Source organism: Pan paniscus, chromosome 17 (assembly GCF_029289425.2).
Source record: "Pan paniscus chromosome 17, NHGRI_mPanPan1-v2.0_pri, whole genome shotgun sequence".
Taxonomy (NCBI): domain Eukaryota; kingdom Metazoa; phylum Chordata; class Mammalia; order Primates; family Hominidae; genus Pan; species Pan paniscus.
Genome location: NC_073266.2, coordinates 40,830,369 through 40,851,483, shown reverse-complemented (window position 1 = coordinate 40,851,483; position 21,115 = coordinate 40,830,369). Strand labels below are relative to the sequence as shown.

The 21,115-nt window shown below is 44.0% G+C and overlaps 1 protein-coding gene across 26 annotated transcripts in view; it reads left to right on the top strand.

Annotated features, from left to right (window-relative positions):
* The window catches only part of TMEM241 (transmembrane protein 241), a 202,303-nt gene that overhangs the window by 17,087 nt on the left and 164,101 nt on the right, over positions 1 to 21,115 (top strand). The window lies entirely within an intron of this gene.

Sequence of the window (21,115 nt, the reverse complement as noted above, 5' to 3'; positions counted from 1 at the left end):
TATTTTCCTGGATAATAATGCCACTAATATAGTATTAACTGATACATTGATGTAGTGTGGGGAAAAAAGTTAATTGAGATATATATTTTATAATGTCAAATTAATTTTGCTTTGTTTTAGATCATAGGATATGATGAATGAAATTATATTAGCTTAAAATTTTTTTTTAGTAAATTTCTTATTTTAAATTATTTCTGGCTGGGCATGGTGGCTCATGCCTGTAATCCCAGCACTTTGGGAAACCAACGCGGGAAGATCACTTGAACCCAAGAGTTTGAGACCAGCCTGGACAATGTAGGGAGACCCCACCTCTACAAAAATAATCAGAAAAATATTAGCCAGGTGTGATGCATGCCTGTGTTTCCTGCTACTTGGGAGACTGAGGTGGGAGGATCACCTCAGCCTGGGAGGTCAAGGCTGCAGTTTGCTGTGATTGCATCACAGCACTCTAGCCTGAGCCACAGCAGAGACCCTGCCTCAAAAAAAATTCCTACCTATAGAAAAGTTAGAATAATACAATGAACTCCCCTACCCATTACTCAGATTTCATTATTATTATTATTATTATTATTATTATTTTGAGATGGAGTTTCGCTCTTGCTGCCCAGGCTGGAGTGCAATGGCGCAATCTCAGCTCACTGCAACCTCTGCTTCCTGGGTTCAAGCAATTCTCCTGCCTCAGCCTCTTGAGTAGCTGGGATTACAGGCATGCGCCACCACACCTGGCTAATTTTGTATTTTTAGTAGAGACGGGGTTTCTCCGTGTTGGTCAGGCTGGTCTTGAACTCCCGACCTCAGGTGATCCGTCCACCTTGGCCTCCCAAAGTGCTGGGATTACATGAACCACTGTGCCTGGCGATTCCCTTATTTTACCATGCTTTCCCTATCATTTTGTCTTGATGTACTGTACATGTATATGTGTATATGTATATGCATACATACGTATATAAATATATAAACTTTTTTTCCCTGAACTTTTTGAAAGTAAGTTGTAGATTTAACAGGAAATGTCTCTTTTCTTTACTTCTGAATTCTTTAGGGTGTATTTCCTAAGAGCAAGGACATTTTCTTAGAGGACTGCAGTAAAATTATCAAAATCTGGAGATATTAACATTGATACAATACTGTTATCTCATTTAAAGACCATATTTTGCCAGTTATCTCGATGGTATCCTTTGTAGCCCTCCACTCCAGAATTCTAGTACGAGGTCCAGTCCAGATCGCACATTACATTAGTTGTTATGATTCTATTAAAACAGCCTTTTAAATATGTTTAAAAGAAATTTAGGCCGGGCACAGTGCTCATGCCTGTTATCCCAGCACTTTGGGAGGCCAAGACAGGTGGATCACTTGAGGTCAGGAGTTCGAGACCAGCCTGACCAATATGGTGAAACCCTGTCTCTACTAAAAATACACAATTAGCTGGGCGTGGTGGCACATACCTGTAATCCCAGCTACTTGAAAGGCTGAGGCAGGAGAATCGCTTGAACCCAGGAGGCGGAGGTTGCAGTGAGCCAAGATTGCGCCACTGCACTCCAGCCTGGGTTGTAAGAGCGAAACTCCGTCTCAGAAAAAAAAGAAAAAAAAGAAATTTTAAAGACCATGACATTATCTACCCAAAACTATAATCTGAACTGGTTATCTACTCCTGCCTCACCTAGATATCCTCCTAACTCTTTGAGAACATCCTTCCTATCCTGAAATGATGCACAAAGTGAAAAGAAAACTAAGCTAAGGTTAATATGAATAAAGTAAACACCCCAGCTGAATGAGCAGGCTGTCATTCACCTTGTGATGACTCTGCCCAGTTTCTCCGTTAATCAGATTAACTGCTTAATTTTTTTTTTCTTTTTTTTGGTTTTTGAGACAGAGTCTCGCTCTGTCGCCCAGGCTGGAGTGCAGTGGCGCGATCTCAGTTCACTGCAAGCTCCACCTCCCGGGTTCATGCCATTCTCCTGCCTCAGCCTCCCGAGTAGCTGGGACTACAGGCGCGTGCCACCATGCCCGGCTAATTTTTTGTATTTTTTAGTAGAGACGGGGTTTAACCACGTTAGCCAGGATGGTCTCAATCTCCTGATTCCGTGATCCACCCGCTTCGGCCTCCCAAAGTGCTGGGATTACAGGCGTGAGCCACCGCACCCGGCCAGCTGCTTAATTGTTAAGTCACTCCTTTGGCACTCTGGAGAAGATTTGAGAATATGTTCAGCATAATATTAATACTTTTGGCTCCTCTACCGGGTGTGGTGGCTCATGCCTGTAATCCCAGCACTTAGGGAGGCCGAGGCAGGAAGATCACTTGAGGTGACCAGCCTGGCCAACATGGTGAAGCCCCATCTCTACTAAAAATACAAAAATGAGCCCAGCATGGCTACTTGGGAGGCTGAGGCAGGAGAATAGCTTGAGCCAGGGAGGCAGAGGTTGCAGTGAGCCGAGATCACGCCACTGCACTCCAGCCTGGGTGACAGAGTGAGACCCTGTCTCAAAAAAAAAAAAAGAAAAAAAAATAATTTTGGCTTCTCCTGAAAATTTAAAACTGGAGAGCAAAAAACTAGTATTAAGAAGTTTTATGAAGGAGAGATCCTGGGAACATAGGTGTACATTAATGTACCTGACCATGTTATATCATAATCCATATTCAGAAGGAATATTCCACACTGTATGCTTAGCTAATCCAAAGGAGAAGTTATTAAGTCACAGTTTTGCATTTTCATGATATAGTATCCTTAATTGGATGAAATAAAGATACTTTTGGGATTTTATATGTTATACTAAGCAAAAGTCTTACTAAATACTCCATTGTTATGGTGGATAGTTCAGTAAGAATTTGGCTTCATTTAAACAAATAGGGATACAGAATTCACAAGGCCTGAGATAGTTACAATATTTAAATACTGAAGGACCCTGGCTCCAAATGGGTAAACGTATTCCTTTGGAGAAGCAGGAGCTTGGGCCAGAATGAGGGAATTGGCTGTCACATTATAGCCTGGGAACCACTGGTGCAGATCAGCATGAGTCTTCCTTGCTGATTCTAATTATCACATAATATCTGATGTAAATTATTTACTTATTAATAGTAGTCTTTAAAAAATTACCTTACTCATATTTTCTTAAAAGCAATGCCATTTTTCCCATGAAAAATTTTTTTGTTTATTGTGTTATTAATAAAATATGTATTACATAAGATTTACCATTTTAACCATTTTTTAAGTATACAATTCGTTGGCATTGATTATAGTCACAATATTGTACAATCATCATAACTATTTTTGCCCAGAACTTTTTCATCATTCCAAACATAAACTCTGTACCCATTAAATGATATCTTCCCATTCTCCCCTCCCACTTGCTCCTAGTAACCCCTGTTCTACTTTCTTTGTCTATGAATTTGCCTATTCTGGGTACCTTGTATAAATTGAGTTGTACAATATTTGTTCTTTGGTGTCTGACTTATTTTACTTAGCATTAATGTTTTCAAGTTTCATGCATGTTGTAGCATGAATCAGAATTTCATTCCTTGTGGAGGCTGAACAATGTCTACATGTACTCATCACATTTTGCTTATGCATTTCTCTGTTGATAGAATTCTCCATACTTTTATTAATTTTTTTTTTTTTTTTTTTTTGAGGCAAGGTCTTGCTCTTTCGTCCAGGCTGGAGTGCAGTGGCTCAATCTTAGCTCACTGCAGCCTTGAACTTCTGGGCTCAAGCTATCCTCCCACCTCAGTTTCCCAAGTGACTGGGACTACAGGTGTGCACTACCATGCCCAGCTAATTGTTTAATTTTCTGTAGAGATGGGGGTTTGCAATATTGCCCAGGCTGGTCTCTAACTCCTGACCTCAAGCAGTCCTCCCCTCTCAGCCTCCCAAAGTGCTGGGGTTACAGGCATGAGCCACTGTGCCCAGCCTTCTAATTGATGTTTTGAAGGGCAGGTAATGACTAGTAGAACTGGCCAAAGATTCTCAAGATTGCTTCCCTGCAAGAAGCTGTCCTTTGACTGTAGAAGTTTGAGACCCACTAGACACTTGTCCCTTGGACTTGACAGTGTGCTGCTAGGTTCTACGTATCTCGGAATATCTGTGATCACATCTTCTTTTCAGCTCCTAGCTAAACTCCACAGAAGTCTTTTCACCACTGTCTCCTGTAGGTGTATTCACAGCCACCCACAGCTCCATGAAACTTTTTGTCCAGGATCCCCATATCTGGGTTTTTGGTAGATCTTGTACCTGAGCTGGTACAGCTCAGGATTTCCAGTTGCCATGGCCCTTGGCAAAGGAGCGTTACCAGATGTTTAGCAGAAGGATCCAGCAGCCACGTTCTTTCGTGTGTGCTGGGCTGGGTTTGTATTTGCTGTGGCTGCTGTTTCCTCCTGGGCCTGGTTTTCTGATTATGTCATTAGGGAAGTGAAGCCCAGCTTTACTGAGTAACTATGAATACAGAGACGACAGAGCTTTGGCTCTTCTAAAAATGGAAACATCAGGAAGACAGTTTGGAGTCCCAGAGGTTACTGTGGGGTGGGGATTGTAATGGTGGGGCTGGAGAGTGGGTCCTAAGTTAAGACTGGGCAGCATAGGCCATGGAGAACTCATTTAGATTGCCCTTCTAACCTGGAGCTCAAAGAGGCCCCCATTCCCTCTCAAATGTCAAATGAGCCTCAGAACCTGTTTTGCTCTTATCACACAAGCTGGAGGGCAATGGCACGATCTCGGCTCACTTCAACCTCTGCCTCCCGGGTTCAAGCAATTCTCCTGCCTTAGCCTCCTGAGTAGCTGAGATTACAGGCACCTACCACCATGCCCAGTTAATTTTTTTTGTATTTTTAGTGGAGATATGGTTTCACCGTGTTGGTCAGGCTGGTCTCGAACTCCTGACCTCAGGTGATCCACCTGCCTCGGCCTCCCAAAGTGCTGGGATTACAGGCATGAGCCACCATGCCCGGCCAACACATTTCTTATATTGCAAAGAGGCCATATCTCCTGTGCCTGCCAGTATTGGCTCTACATAGCAACCTTATGGGGTCATTCTCTTGTCTAGGTGTTTGCCTGGTGACTGGTTGTTGCCACCTAGTCTTGGATGATGCTCTTGGAACAGTCTGTCTTGGGACAGATAGCGCTGTTGTACAGCCACAAGCTTGTCAATACATGGCAGTTACTGCTGTTGCCAAGCCATTGCAGAACACTGAAGCAATTTTTCCAGCAGATGCTGAAATCCTTTGCTAAAGGCTTCCTGTATTTGCAAAAAGTGGTTCTAAAAGAACGTTGTGACCCGTTTTATCTGACTGGACATCTGTTAGCACCGTGAGACCATGGCATTCTTTTTTGGATTCTGGAACCATTGCAGAAGGCAGGCTCAGGTGTAATTTCATTGGAGACTTCAGATGCAGTCCTATAATTCCTGTATTGCCAGGCTACAGGTTTAAATAAAAACACTTTGAAAGTAATTTTTAACCTACTTGCCACTTTTCGTCTGTTATAAGTAAGAGAGCAAAGTTTGAACTCTCAAGCTTTCAAAGATGAGAAATTCTAAGTTAAAAATTTTATGCTACAATACCTTTGTGACCAGAAATTTCTGAGATGAAACAGAAGCCCACATCCCTTAATTTTTCATCAAGAGTCTGTGCTGGAGAACCGTAACAAGTATCTTTGATAAAACCTCCAAATTAACTTAGCACTGTTTATAAAGAAATGAACAGTTAACCAATCATTTAGGGTCCAGATTGTATTTATTTTAAAAAATTTATTTATTTATTTATTTGGAGACAGAGTCTTGCTCTGTTGCCCAGGCTTGAGTACAGTGTGCAGTCATGGCTTACTGTAGCCTGCAACTCCTAGGCTTAAGAGATCCTCCTGCCTCAGCCTCCTGAGTAGCTGAAACTATAGGTGTGAGCCATCATGCTGGCTAATTTTTAAAATTTTTGTAGAGACAGCATCTCACTATGTTGCCCAGGTAGGTCTCAAACTCCTGACCTCAAGCAGTCCTCCTGATGGCCTCTCAAAGTGCTGGGATTACAGGCAGGAGCCACCATGCCTGGCCATACATTTTATTTATTTATTTTAGAGACAGGATCTTGCTATATTGTCCATGATGGCGTCAAACTCCTGGGCTCAGGTGATCCTCCCATCTGTTTCTGAAGTAGCTGGGACTACAGGTGTGTGCCATTGTGTCTGGCTGTACTTAAATTTTTTTTTTTTTTTTGAGATGGAGTCTCGCTCTGTCACCCAAGCTGGAGTGCAGTGGCGTGATCTTGGCTCATTGCAACCTCTGCCTCCGGGGTTCAAGCGACTCTCTTGCCTCAGCCCCCCGGGAAGCTGGGATTACAGGCGGGCACCAACACACCTGGCTTATTTTTCTACTTTTAGAAGAGACGGGATTTCGCCATGTTGGTCAGGCTGGTCTTGAACTCCTGACCTCAGGTGATCCACCCACCTAGGCCTCCCAAAGTGCTGGGATTACAGGCATGAGCCACTGCGCCCTGCCCCAACTCTCTCTCTCTTTCTCTCTTTCCCCTTCCTGCCTGCCTTCCTTCCTTCCTTCCTTCTTTCCTTCCTTCCTTCCTTCCTTCCTTCCTCCTTTCCTTTTTCTTTTTCTTTTTTTTTCTTTTCTTTCTTTTTGAGACAGAGTCTCACTCTGTTGCTCAGGCTGGAGTGCAGTGGCTTGATCTCAGCTCACTGCAACCTCTGCTGCCCTGTTCAAGCAATTCTCCTGCCTCAGCCTCTCGGGTAGCTGGGGTTACAGGCTCCTGCCACCATGCCCGGCTAATTTTTGTATTTTCAGTAGAGATGGGGTTTCACCATCTTGGCCAGGCTGGTCTGGAACTCCTGCCCTCATGATCTACCTGCCTCGGCCTCCCAAAGTGCTGGGATTACAGGCGTGAGCCACCGCGCCCAGCCCTCTTTTTTTTTTTTTTAATTTTTTGTTTTGAGGCGGAGCCTCCCTCTGTCACCCAGGCTGAAGTGCAGTGGGATGGTCTTGGCTCACTGCAAGCTCCACCTCCCAGGTTCAAGCACTTCTCCTGCCTCAGTCTCCCAAGTAGCTGGGGCTACAGGTGTGTGTCACCATGCCTGGCTAATTTTTTTTTTTTTTTTTTGTATTTTTAGTAGAGACAGGGTTTCACTGTGTTGGCCAGGCTGGTCTCGAACTCCTGACCTCAGGTGATCTACCCACCTCAGCCTCCCAAAGTACTGGGATTACAGGTGTGAGCCACCATGCCCGGCCAACTCTATTTCTTAATACTAACATTGCCTCTGTTCTGTGCTTTTCCTGCAGTCCATCTCCTGAGGCTCACTCAGCGACACATCTAGCCTTGGTCCTCCCAGGAAGGGGTGAGGTAGATAAGGTGGTGCTGGAGGAGGCAACTGCCCTTACAGTGGAGGGTACAGGGTAACAGCCCCTAACACTGCGGCAGGGTCAAAGCCTGACCACCTGGTGGGGAAGGAGAGCAGTGGCCTTTCAAACACTGTGGTGTTGGGAGCTGTAGACTGGTTTCTTTGAAGCTCTTATTGGGCTTTAGGGATTGTCAGAACCTTACTGAAGATGACAAGATTTCCATTTCAGCATAAACTAGATTACATGTTGAGAATCTTGGACCAGAAAAAAAATGAAACATGAAGTGGGAAGAAGTGATGATTCTGCATGATCAGAGAGCTGGGAAGAACCAGTGATGAAAGTGCCTTGAGAAATGGAGCTTGAGGCTGGGCACGGTGGCTCACGCCTGTAATCCCAACACTCTGGGAGTCTGAGGCAGGAAGATTGCTTGAGCCCAGAAGTTTGAGACTAACCTGGGCAACATAGTGAGACCCCCATCTCTTTAAAAAAAAAAAAAAAGAAAGAACTTTACGGAAACCCAGTGGTCACATGGTCCTTTGTGTATAGCCCAGGGCACTGTCTAGTGTGTGAAGCCTTGAGCACCTCAGCTAGTAAGGTCCAGAGGTTGGGACTCAGACTGCCTTATTCTAAATTGGGCCAACAGATGTGCCAGGAGTAAATATGTTAGCCTTGTGGGTTCTTCTATCTCTGTTGCAGCTACTCAGCTCTGCTGTTAGAGCATAAAAATAGCAATAGACAATACATAAACGGTTGGGTGTGACAGTGTGCCGATAAAATGCTATTTTCAGAAACAGGCAGCAGGTGGGATTTGGTCTATGGGCCATAGTTCTTTGACTCCATCTCTAAATTATGCTCTGTGAGAAACTGTCATCACAGGACTCTTGGGTTCAAGAAATATTAGGGCTGGACTTCATCAAGGGAATGTGATCCTCTCTGAGTCAGGAGGAAGAGTGAAGAATGAAAGAGAAAAGTCTAAGGAAAGTGAGAAGAAGGGAGAAAGGGGGCAATAAGACTGACGAGCATAGTCACCAGTAGTGGACCAAAAAAAGAGAAAAAGAAAAAGAAATCTAGGGGTCTTCTATAATTAGTGATGTAATATGCAGAAATCCTTTCCAACTTTAAAGAAAATACTGACTTTACATTTGTAAGGTATTAGTATTTTAGGCAATTCCAGTAGTCAACATGAACCTTGGTTTCTTTTTGTTTGTTTGTTTTTTGAGACAGAGTCTTGCTCTGTTGCCCAGGCTGGAGTGCAGTGGCATGATCTTGGCTCTGCAACCTCCACCTCCTGGGTTCAAGGGATCCTCCTGCCTCAGCCTCCCAAGTAGCTGGGATTACAGGCGCATGCCACCACGCCTGGCTAATTTCGTATTTTTAGTAGAGACAGGATTTCACCATGTTGGCCAGGCTGACCTCGAACTCCTGACCTCAAGTGATCCTCCCGCCTCGGCCTCCCAAAATGCTAGGATTACAGGCGTAAGCCATCATGCCTGGCCTCTTGCTGTCTTATTTTCATGTTTGGAAACTATTTTTTGGTCCACTAGGTGTCAGTGTAACATAGAATTTTCAAAAATTCAGCTTCCGGAGCCTTTTCAGCACCCACGAAGAGCTAAACTGCAAATTGTTTTCAGGGAGCAGATGTTCTCTCAATAATGCATGCTCTATTTGAAAAACAAATAATTTAATTTAATTAGCCTTCATCTCAATAACAACAGTTTTGTAAACCGTGCCAACAGACTTTTGTTAGCTTCTTATAAAATGCTTTGTTCATCAGGGTTCTTAGGAATGACAGAGTGTGTGTGGAAACAAAAAACAGGCCCATGATTCAAACAAGATGCAGTATTTGTGCTTATAAATAGTTAAGAAAGATCATCTGTTACCACAGTTTTCAAATTAGACCCCTTGGCAAATAGTCCTTCAACATGGTAAGGTCTGCAGTCTTTGTGGCTAGGAGTTGCTGGGAGACCCTACAGCACACACCTTTCTTTCTTTCTTTCTTTCTTTCTTTCTTTCTTTCTTTCTTTCTTTCTTTTTCTTTCTTTCTCTTTCTTTCTTTCTCTCCTTCTTTCTTTTTCTTTCTTTCTTTCTTTCTTCTTTCTCTCTCCATTCCCTTCTCTCTGCCTTCCCTTCTCTCCCTTCTCTTCCCTTTCCCTTCCCTTCTCTTCCTTTTCCCTTCCCTTCTCTTCCCTTTCCCTTCCCTTCTCTTCCCTTTCCCTTCCCTTCTCTTCCCTTTCCCTTCCCTTCTCTTCTCTTCCCTTTCCCTTCCCTTCTCTTCCCTTTCCCTTCCCTTCTCTTCCCTTTCCCTTCTCTTCCCTTTCCCTTCCCTTCTCTTCCCTTTCCCTTCCCTTCTCTTCCCTTTCCCTTCTCTTCCCTTTCCCTTCCCTTCTCTTCCCTTTCCCTTCTCTTCCCTTTCCCTTCGCTTCTCTTCCCTTTCCCTTCCCTTCTCTTCCCTTTCCCTTCCCTTCTCTTCCCTTTCCCTTCTCTTCCCTTTCCCTTCCCTTCTCTTCCCTTTCCCTTCCCTTCTCTTCCCTTTCCCTTCCCTTCTCTTCCCTTTCCCTTCCCTTCTCTCTCCCTTCCCCTCCCTTCTCTCTCCCTTCCCTTCTCTCTCCCTGCCCTTCCCTTCCCTTCCCCTTCCCTTCTCTCCCCTCCCCTCTCTTTCTTTCCTTCCTTCTCTTTCTCTCCTTCCCTCCTTCCCTCCTTCCCTCCTTCCCTCCTTCCTTCCTTCCTTCTTTCTTCTGTAGCTCAGTAGCTCCCTAGAGGCCCGAACACCACAAGGACCTGAGATCCCACCAGGACCATCTCAGGATTTAATTCCATCTTGCCTCCTTTGTGGGCCAGCAGGACAATGAAAGAATAAACCAGCACAGGAGGCCCAGATGGCACCAGCTGAAGAATTAGAGGTGGGGAATTGTTGCATTAGTTGCATGTGCCTAGTTTGTTCCTAATGTTCAGGCCTCTGGCTATCCTAGAATCAGACAGCATTAGATCTGTAAAGGAGGGCAGGTCATTACAACCTCTCTGGAAGGTGATTTGGTACCCAGTTATGAACTTTTTTGTTTTTGTTTTTGAGATGGAGTCTCACTTGTGTCGCCCAGGCTGGAGTGCAGTGGTGCGATCTTGGCCCATTGCAGCCTCTGCCTCTCAGGTTCAAGCAATTATCATGCCTCAGTCTCCCGAGTAGCTGGCACTACAGGCGCCCGCCATGATGCCCGGCTACTTTTTGTATTTTTAGGGGTTTCACCATGTTGTCTAGGCTCGTCTTGAACTCCTGACCTCAGGTGATCTGCCCCTCTCAGCCTCCCAAAGTGCTGGGATTACAGGCGTGAGCCACTACGCCCAGCCCCCAGCCCCCAGTTACAAACTTTAATGCACCTTTTTTTTTTTTTTTTTTTTTTTTTTTTGAGACAGAGTCTCGCTCTTTTGCCCAGGCTGGAGTGCAGTAGCGCGATCTCGGCTCACTGCAAGCTCTGCCTCCTGGGTTCATGCCATTCTCCTGCCTCAGCCTCCCAGAGTAGCTGGGACTACAGGCGCCCGCCACTGCACCCGGCTAATTTTTTGTATTTTTAGTAGAGATAGGGTTTCACTCTGTTAGCCAGGATGGTCTCGATCTGACCTCATGATCCGCCCACCTCGGCCTCCCAAAGTGCTGGGATTATAGGCGTGAGTCACCGCGCCTGGCCTAATGCACATATCTTTTAATAGCATTTCCACTTCAGGGAATTTATCCTACATATCGCAAAAACACCATGATATGAGACAAGAATACAGTTGACCCTTGGTATATGTGGGGGACTGCTTCTAGGTTCCCTCTCATAACAACATTTCCAGGTGCTTAAGTTCCTGATATAAAACAGCACAGGATTTGCACATAACCTACACATGTCATCCCATATGTGTTAAATCATCTCTAGATTACAACGTAAATGCTACGTCAGTAGTAGAGAGAATAATGGCAAGAGAAAGGTCTGTCTATGTTCAATACAGATACAACCATCCTTTTTTCTTTTTTTTTTTTTTAAGAGACGGAGTCTTGCTCTGTCACCCAGGCTGGAGTGCAATGCTGCGATCTCGGCTCACTGCAGCCTCCACCTCCTGGGTTCAATCCATTCTCCTGCCTCAGTTTCCCAAGTAGCTGGGACTACAAGCATGTGCCACCATGCCCAGCTAATTTTTGCATTTTTTAGTTGAGATGGTGTTTTACTATATGTTGGCCAGGCTGATCTTGAACTCCTGACTTCAGGTGATCCTCTGCCTCGGCCTCCCAAAGTGGTGGGATTACAGGGCGTAAACCACCTTGCCCAGCCTTTTTCCTAATATTTTTGATCTGTAATTGATTGAATCGATGGATGTGGAGCCCACAGATACAGAGGGCAGCTGTATATTTAAGGGTAACCATACAGTATTAGAATAGTAAAAATGTAGGATTAATTTAAATGTCCAGCAGTAGGGCTGGTATTCAATTATTGATAAATTAGGGATGACTTTTTTGACATGGAAAGATGTGAAGTGAAGCAGGTTGTAAATAATATGTACAATAGCATCCCGTTTTTGTTGAGTGTTCATTTGTGCGCATATAGACACTGATTGGAAGGAGATATAGTAAGGTATTAACAGTGGTTTTCTGTGGATAGTGACATTGTAATTATAATCTTTTTCTTGATTATCTGTATTTTCAAAAATTTATGGTATAGATAGATACTACTTTTCTTCTTTTTTTTTCCTTTTTGAGATGGAGTTTCACTCTTGTTGCCCAGGCTGGAGTGCAGTGGCACAATCTCAGCTAACTGCAACCTCCGACTCCTGGGTTCAAGCAATTCTCCTGCCTCAGTCTCCCGAGTAGCAGGAATTACAAGTGCCCACCACCATGCCCGGCTAATTTTTGTATTTTTAGTAGAGACAGGGTTTCACTATGTTGGCCAGGCTGGTCTGGAACTCCTGACCTCAGGTGATCCACCAGCCTTGGCCTTCCAAAGCGTTGGGATTAAAACTGTGAGCCACTGTGCCAGGCAGGTACTACTTTAAAAAAAAAAAAAAAGAGAGAGAGAGATAAGATATAGAAAGCACAATAACTACCTCTATTCCAAGATTCTAAGTTTAAGTTCATGTCTGTTGAAGGAAAATATGTGTGTTTTTTAATGCAGTTAGTTTGTTGTTGTCACAGTTCTAGGTTACAACATGATTGTTAATAAATGTTTATTGAATTTGAAATTGTTAGATTCCCCATTAGGGCCATTTCAGAGAGACAGGTGTGGGATGTAGGCATTTTTTGTTCTTATCCCTGCTCTTGAAAACCGAGTAGCTGTCAACACCAGCAATTCTGTTCAGAGCAAAGTCTCTAAAGGGCTGGAGAAAAAGAAGAAATGTCAGTTGTGGTCATGGTTGGATTTTGTTGCTGTTGTTTTCCCCTTGTAACAATCTAGAGAGAGAAGACAAAAAAAAAAATGTTTTAAGATACCAAAGTAATGCCTGGAGAGTCATTCTGCAAATATTTGAGTGTCTGCTATATGCCAGGCATTGTTCTTGGTGCTGGAGATGTGCGGGGAGCAAAACAAAGTTTGTTGCCCTTGTGGAGCTGGCATTCTAGTTGAGGTAGACAGACAATAAACACATGAAAATGTAAGTGCATAGTGTGTCCAGTTGTGGTACATGTGGAGAATATAGCCAGGTAAGAGGTTAGGGGGGTGTGTGTGTGTGTGTCTCAGGCCAGTGGATAGGGGGTTATTTTATAGAGAGTGGGTAAGAAGGACTCACAGATAAAATAACTTCTAGGCAGAGATCTGATTCTGTGGGAGAACAGGCCATGCAGGTGATTTGTGGGGAGAGGGTTCCTGGCAGAGGCAACAGCAGCCAGCCCTGAGGTGCTTGGCATATTTGCTGACCAGCAAAGAGGTCAGAATGCTGTTTTATTTCCACCTGTAAATGAAAACTTTATTGTAGGTAACTTTACTCATATCCAAGGATAAAGTCATGGAAGTGAATTTTCTGGCTCAAAAAGTACGCATATTGAGGCTTTTGATAAATGCAGCCAAGTAGTACATACATATCCTACGGAAAGATACCAGTCTATATCTCACAGCAGTGTGAAGGTGTTGGTTTCATTATCCCCTCTATTGGATATAACTTTTAAAAATTGCTAGTTTCTTGGGCAAAGCATGATGTATCTTTAATTCAAAATTATTTAATTTAAAGTTCCTTTATTATTAGGAAAGTTGGATCATTTTTCATATGTTTGTTGGCCATTTGTATTTCTTGTGTGTGTGTGTGTGAGATAGAAAGAAAGAGACAGACAGACAGAATTACCTGCTTTTGTCCACTGACTCTTTTTTTTTGGAGAGCTGATTTTTTTTCTTTTTGATTTATCGTACATTAAGGATACTAAAATCCAGCCTGTTTCATATGTTGCCAGTGTTTTTTCCTGGTTTGTTAATTTTCTGTTGATTTTCTTTATGGTGTTTTTAGCTGTTGCATTTTATGTAGGCAGATCTATCAGTCTTCCTTGATGGTTTCTGTCCTTGTAGTGATATATAGAAAAGCCAGAAGGGCAGCATTTATTGAGGTTGTTGTTGTTTTTAATGTGCCATGCACTGCTCCCAAATACTGTATATTCATTCTCTTATCTTCTCGGAATCCTTCTGAGCATTATTATCCCCATTTGATAAATGAAAAAAGTGAGTTCTCATTGCAAACTATGGATATGGATCCAGTTTTGCCTGACCACATTAAAAGAAAAACTTTAGGCTGGCCACAGTGGCTCATGCCTGTAATCTCAGCACTTTGGGAGGCTGAGGTGGGAGAGTTGTTTGAGGCTAGGAGTTCAAGACCAGCCTGAGAAACACAGGGACACACTGTCTCTACAAAAATAAAATAAGGTAATTAGCATGGCATGGTGGTGTGCACCTGTAGTCCCAGCTACTTAGGAGGCCTGAGGTGGGAGAATTACTTGAGCCTGGGAGGTTGGAGCTGCAGTGAGCCGTGATGGCACACTGCACTCCAGCCTGAGCAACAGAGCGAGACCCTATCTCTAAATAAATAAAGAAAAGAAAAACTTTAGACAAAATAAATTTAACAGAGATTATTTGATCAAACAACAATTCATGACTCAGGCAGCACTCAGAACCAGAGGAGGCTTAGAGAACTCTACTGTAGCAGCCTGGCTGTGAGCTTTTATAGCTGAAGTAGCTGAATGTGGAAATAAAGTTATTACATAACTGGCTATAGCTAGGCATTGGCTTTCTTTGGGTATAGTTCAGTGGGAGGTCCCTGATTTTTAACCAGTTGGTTGGTTGACTGTGATTGATTGATGCTCAGTTTTGGTTTTTCTTTTTCAGTCACTTATAAGAAATGCATCCAAGTTTAGGTGTGGTCTGCTTACTTAAGAGCTCCTAGTGCAGACACAGGATCAGGCTAATGGCCTCCTTCTTATCTGCTTTAACACCACAAAGGCCACATTCTTTCCACTGTATGAAGCCCTTTGCCCTGGACTTGTACATCCTTCCCACCCCCTGCCCCCCATGACCTGGCTTATACTAGAACTGAGAACATAGCCCAGCCCAGGGAAATGTGTGAAGTTTCTCTGTCTCATAGAGCTATTGGCTAAAGTTAATCTGCAAATTGCTGGCAGTTCCTTGGGAGCAAGAAAACTAATTATAATTTCAAAAGATTTGGATAACCATGTAAATGTTATAAGGTTATACTCTCTAGTGCCCAGAATCAGGTATGAGTTGTATCACTTGTTGCTATATCTCCCTACAAAATAATCCTTAGGTACAGCAGAACTAACTAGGATTTTAAAGTTGTAGCTTCATTTCTTCCTGAAGAAATGACTTCAAAAAATATTTCAGGAGATGACAAAAGCACAAAGAAGCACTAGACTTGTAGCTCATGTCTTTACCTTGTCTCTATGCTACCTGGAAAAGTATGGAAATCTCAGCTGTCATGGATTTTACACATACGAGGTGACTAACTATTGAAAGGTCTGACCCCACTGGATTGTGACAGCACAGTAACAGTTGTGGAACCTGTAAAGCCAGAGATCCAAATCCTTATTCCTGAGCAGCAGGAATAAGTGTCAGCAGTTCAAATTGTGTACATGGAGCTGTCAGCCATTGCAACAGGCTTTCTCTCTCCTTCCCCGACACCCCTCTCTCTCCTCCCACGACTACTACAGTCTACTTATTGCCTACCTCTCCCACTGGACTTGGTCTGTCATATTAAGAGCTGTGTCTTCATTGACTAGAATATTGGAATATAATGGGTGCTTAATGAATATGAATGAGTTAACGAGTGTTTTAGTTCATTTGGGCTTCTGTAACAAAATAGCATAGACCAGCTGGCTTATAAACAACAGAAATTGGCCAGGTGTGGTGGCTCATGCCTGTAATCCCAGCACTTTGGGAGGCCAAGGCAGGTGGATCACTTGAAGTCGGGAGTTTGAGATCAGCCTGACCAACATGGTGAAACCCCCATCTCTACTAAAAAATACAAAAATTAGCCAGGCGTGGTAGTGGGCACCTGTAACCCCAGCTACTCGGGAGGTTGAGGCAAGAGAATCACTTGAACCTGGGAGACGGAGGGTGCAGTGAGCTGAGATTGTGCCATTGCACTCCAGCCAGGGTGACAGAGCGAGACTCCATCTCAAATAAATAAATAAATAAACAACAGAAATTTATTTATCACAGCTCCTAGAGGCTGTGAAGTCCAAGATGAGGGCGCCAGCAGATTTGATGACTGGTGAGGGCCCACTTTTCTGGTTCATAGGAGGTGCCTTCCATCTGCATCCTCACTTGGTACAAGAAGTGAACAAGCTCCCTTGGGCCTGTATTTTTTTTTTTTTTTTTGTCTGAGACGGAGTCTCGCTCTGTTGCCCAGGCTGGAGGGCAGTGGTGCGATCTCAGCTCACTGCAACCTCTGCCTCCTGGGTTCAATCAATTCTCCTGCCTCAGCCTCCTGAGTAGCTGGGACTACAGGCACGGGCCACCAGGCCCAGCTAATTTTTGTATTTTTAGTAGAGATGGGGTTTCACCATGTTGGCCAGGATGGTCTCGATCTCTTGACCTTGTAATCTGCCTGCCTCGGCCTCCCAAAGTGCTGGGAGTGCTGGGATTACCAGTGTGAGCCACCGTGCCTGGCCTTTTTTTTTTTTTTTTGAGATGGAGTCTTGCTCTGTCGCCAGGCTGGAGTGCAATGGCGTGATCTCGGCTCACTGAAACCTCTACTCGGCCTGCTGCAAGCCGCCCGGGTTCAAGTGATTCTCCTGCCTCAGGCTCCTGAGTAGCTGGGACTATGGGCATGGGCCACCATGCCCAGCTAATTTTTGTATTTTTAGTAGAGACGGGGTTTCACCATGTTGGCCAGGATGGTCTCGATCTCCTGACCTCATGATCTGCCTGCCTCGGCCTCCCAAAGTGCTGGGATTACAGGTGTGAGCCACCGCGCCTTGCCTGGGGCTGTTTTATAAGGACACTAATCCCATTCATGAAGGCTCTGCCCTTATGGCATAATCACTTCCCACAAGACACCACCTCCTAGTACCATCACTTTGGAGGTTAGGACTGCAACATATGACTTTTGAGGGGACGCAGATTCAGACCATAGCAATGAAGAATAGGTTTGTGACAAAGCCTTTCCAAGCCACAGAAGGCTCTTATTGCTGTAATAATAAACTAAAGGGAGACATTATGTTGAAGAAAATGTTATGTGTATTTACTTTTTTTTTCTGAGACAGAGTCTTGCTCTATCGCCAGGCTGGAGTGCAGTGGCGCAGTCTCGGCTCACTGCAATCTCTGCCTTCCAGATTCAAGAGATTCTCCTGCCTGAGCCTCCCAAGCAGCTGGGACTACAGACATGAGCCACCGTGCCCAGCTAATTTTTGTATTTTTAGGAGAGATGGGGTTTCACCATGTTAGCCAGGATGGTCTCGATCACCTGACCTCGTGATCTGCCCGCCTTGTATATTTTATTCTCAGAACTGAAGAATAAGGAAATACAGTAAAACCAAATGTAAGACATACTTAACAGTGCATTCTTGCTCACTAGAGGACAGGAAAGGATCCTTGATCCAGTTGCCTACTTGATATCTCTGCTTGGGTGTCCCAAAAGCATCTCAAGTTCATAATTTTCAAGACTGAATTCATGATTTTCTCCAGTCAAGCGTTTTCAACTTTTTCCTGTCTTAATGCACCACCCCTAACCCTGTTCCAACGTGTTCTCCATACTGCAGCCAGAGCAACCTTGTCAAAATACAAGTTAGACCATATTATTCCCTCCCTACCCTGGGTTTATTCCTCCATCTACTCAAGCTACACTTGCCTTCCTCCAATTTCTTCTTGCCACAGGGCCTTTGCACATGCCGTGTTTATGTCTGGAATGTCGCGTCCCTTGCACTGTTCTACCCTGTCTCCTGTAGCCAGTTTAACTTTGAATTTCCCTCTCAAACATCACGTATATGGGGAAGCGTTCCCTATTCTCACTGATTAGGTCAGTTTCCCTTATTGTATAGCATGGTCCTTTAGTCTCCTTTATAACAGTTATCAATGTAGTGTTTTCATTTATTTTATATGAACAAAACACATACAGTTCCCACCCATGTGACACAGTGTATTTGAGGGGTGGAGGAGACATTAATAATATATCCAGGAGTTCCCTTTTCTGACTCTGTCAGTCAGATAATTAGTAGGTTAATTGAAAGTCACATAAATCAGGGAATCTTATTTTTATTTTTATTTTTTTGAGATGGAGTCTCACTCTGTCGCCCAGGCTGGAGTGCAGTGGCACAACCTTGGCTCACTGCAACCTCCACCTCCCGGATCCAAGTGATTCTCCTGCCTCAGCCTCCTGAGTAGCTGGGACTATAGGCGCCCACCACTTTACCCAGCTAATTTTTGTATTTTTAGTAAGAGACAGGATTTCACCATATTGGCCAGGCTGGTCTTGAACTCCTGACCTTGTGATCTGCCCATCTCGGCCTCCCAAAGTGCTGGGATTACAGGTGTGAGTCACCACACCTCGCCTATTTTTATATTTTTTTAAAGAGACAAGGTCTTACCCCTGCTGCCCAGGCTGGAGTGCAATGGCATAATCATGGTTCACTGCAGCCTTGACCTCCTGGGCTCAAACGTTTCTCCCACCTTAGCCTCCCAAGTAGCTGAGACTACAGTCTCAACCCACCACACTCAGCTGAATTTTTAAATTTTTTGTAGAGACAGGCTTGCTGTGTTGCCCAGGCTGGTCTGAAACTCCCAGACTCAAATTATCCTTCCATTTTGGCCTCCCAAAGTGCTGGGATTATAGGTGTGAGTTACTGCACCTGGCCTAGGGAATCATCTTTTGCTGAAACAATCTATTTATTTTAATTAAAGACATATAAATGTGCATTAACTTGCTGATTTTGTAGTAAGGCTTTTCGTTTGTGTGTGGATTGTTGACTGGTGTCCGTTTCTTGCATATACTACCCTTAGCATATACTCTTTGATTTTCCATTGAAATACATGGTTAAAGTAGAATGAGGCCTTTGGTACTTTGAAACAATATAAATCAAGAGTCTTTGCTTTTTAATTCTTTTTCCTTTTTGCCCTATCCCTTCACACTTGCCTTGCCCACACCTGTTTTGTCAGCCATTTTCCCAGTGATTCAAATGTATTATTCTTAGCAGCAGCTATGGTCTTAGGTTGGTGTGTGGTGGAGAAAGACAGCTGTCACACTGACAGCATGGTGGCTCTGCAGTCCACTGCCTCTCCTGTGTGTCTGAAGTGCCATGAGTGTGTGTTGCTTTGGCCCTGTTGGCCCTGAGGGAGATGACTTCGGAGAACGCAAGCACCGGGGTCCTGTGCCTGGGAGGTGGTCCCACGTCTGGAGCCAGACGCTCACTCCGCTGTCCTCTAACACTTCCCAGAAGTCTGTTTGGTCCTACTAGTCCTGTGTATCTCTTTTCTAGTTAAAGTTATTTCTTTGTATTTGTGGGTAGGAGGGTTAAAATACAAGGTGTTCCCTAGGCATGTTTTCTTTTCCTCACATCCATGGCCATTCAAACACCCTGATGCCTCTTGGAATATATAACTCAGCAGTTTTCTTTGTTTTAAGAGGGCATGGAGTACACATGTCTGGGGCCTCGCTGACCTTACATTCCAAAGTCCTGGGCCTCCCGCAGTGAGGCCAGCTGCCGTTTCACCCAGTGCACCTCCTCCTTCCTCCTCAATGCCCTGCCTGCAGTATGTGCTCTGGGTTTCCTTTTGGTGCACAACAGGCCATGGGCCTGTATCCTGCCTCCCTTGATTCATGTGAGCTTAATGTCAAGTGGGAAAAGCCGCTTCCTAGAAGAATAGCAATTGACTGATGTCACCCCTGATCCATTGCAATGGAGGATGGGATCTTCCTTTCTCTGTTCATCTTTTGGTTGGGGGTGCTGACATCTATTACAGCACGACTAGTGTAACAGAATATCCCTCAGATAATTGGCTGCTTGGTCAATTCTCTGAGTGTTTGCAGCTTATCTATTTGTATGTCAGTGTCTCCCATTAGATTATGAGGTCCGTGAAGGCAAAATATGAATGGGCGTTTAACAGCTAGGGCTTTGGAGCCAGACAGACCTCAATTCAAATTCTGGCTTTGCCATTTACCAGCTCTTCTCACCGCAGGCAAATTATCTAAACTCTTTGTGTCTCAGTTTCCTCATCTGTACAACGAGGGTAATAATAATAAATACCTTCCTCATAAGATTATTGTGCAACTTTAAGAAAGATGCAGTATATAAAACATTTAAAACAAAAAATGCAGCATAGAACACATTTAAAACATATAAAACAAAAAACCAGCAAAGTGCTTGGTTTGTGGCAAGTGTTCAATAAATGTTACCTGTGATGCTGCTATTAATGATAATTCTCAGCACCTTGTAAGTTGCTGTAAGTATTTGCACAATGAATTTATGCAGCAAGTAAGGTTTGAAGGCCCTTGCTAGACTGGAAACATTTAAATGCTAGGTTATCCAGGAAGTTGTACAGGTCAGACCTGATCTTGGATGGAGTGCTTGCCCATGCTAATAAAATTAACAAAGAACATTTCTTGAGCAGGCATCATTCCAGGAGATCAGTTCATTGAGTTAGTTCGGATTATTATGTTATATCCTGCTGGAATGGTTTCATTTCTTTTTATTCATTATTAGGATAACTCTGGGAACTTGAATTAGTAGATTGAATATACTTCTTTTTTTATTTTTTTGAGACAAGGTCTTGCTCTGTCGCCCAGGTTGGATTGCAGTGGCATGATCTTGGCTCACTGCAACCTCTGCCTCCTGAGCTCAAGTGATTCTCCTCCCTCGGCCTCCCGAGTAGCTGGGATTATAGGTGCCCGCCACCACCATGCCTGGCTAACTTTTGTATTTTTAGTAGAGACGGGGTTTCACCATGTTGGCCAAGCTGGTCTAGAACTCCTGACCTCAACTGATCCACCTGTCTTAGCCTCCCAAAGTGCTGGGATTACAGGCCTGAGCCACCATGCCCGGCCAATAAAATGCATTTCTAATTGATGAGAGAAGCAGGTTGCAACCTCAGTGATATGCACTGTCTGTGAGAACTAGGATTTTGATTCTAAATTGTAAGAGAAAAGCAGTTCCTGGTGTGGCTACAATTGAAAAATAAATGTACCCTTCGGAAGTCCTTGAAGGGTCCCTGAACCAGAATTCCAGCAATGCCAGGTTAATGGTTGAAAAAGCCAGCCTATGGCCACCCAACTGAAATTCTGGGATTCTTTTTTTCAATTTCGTCCCTTGAAACTGGTTCTTTTTGTTGTGATTCCACGG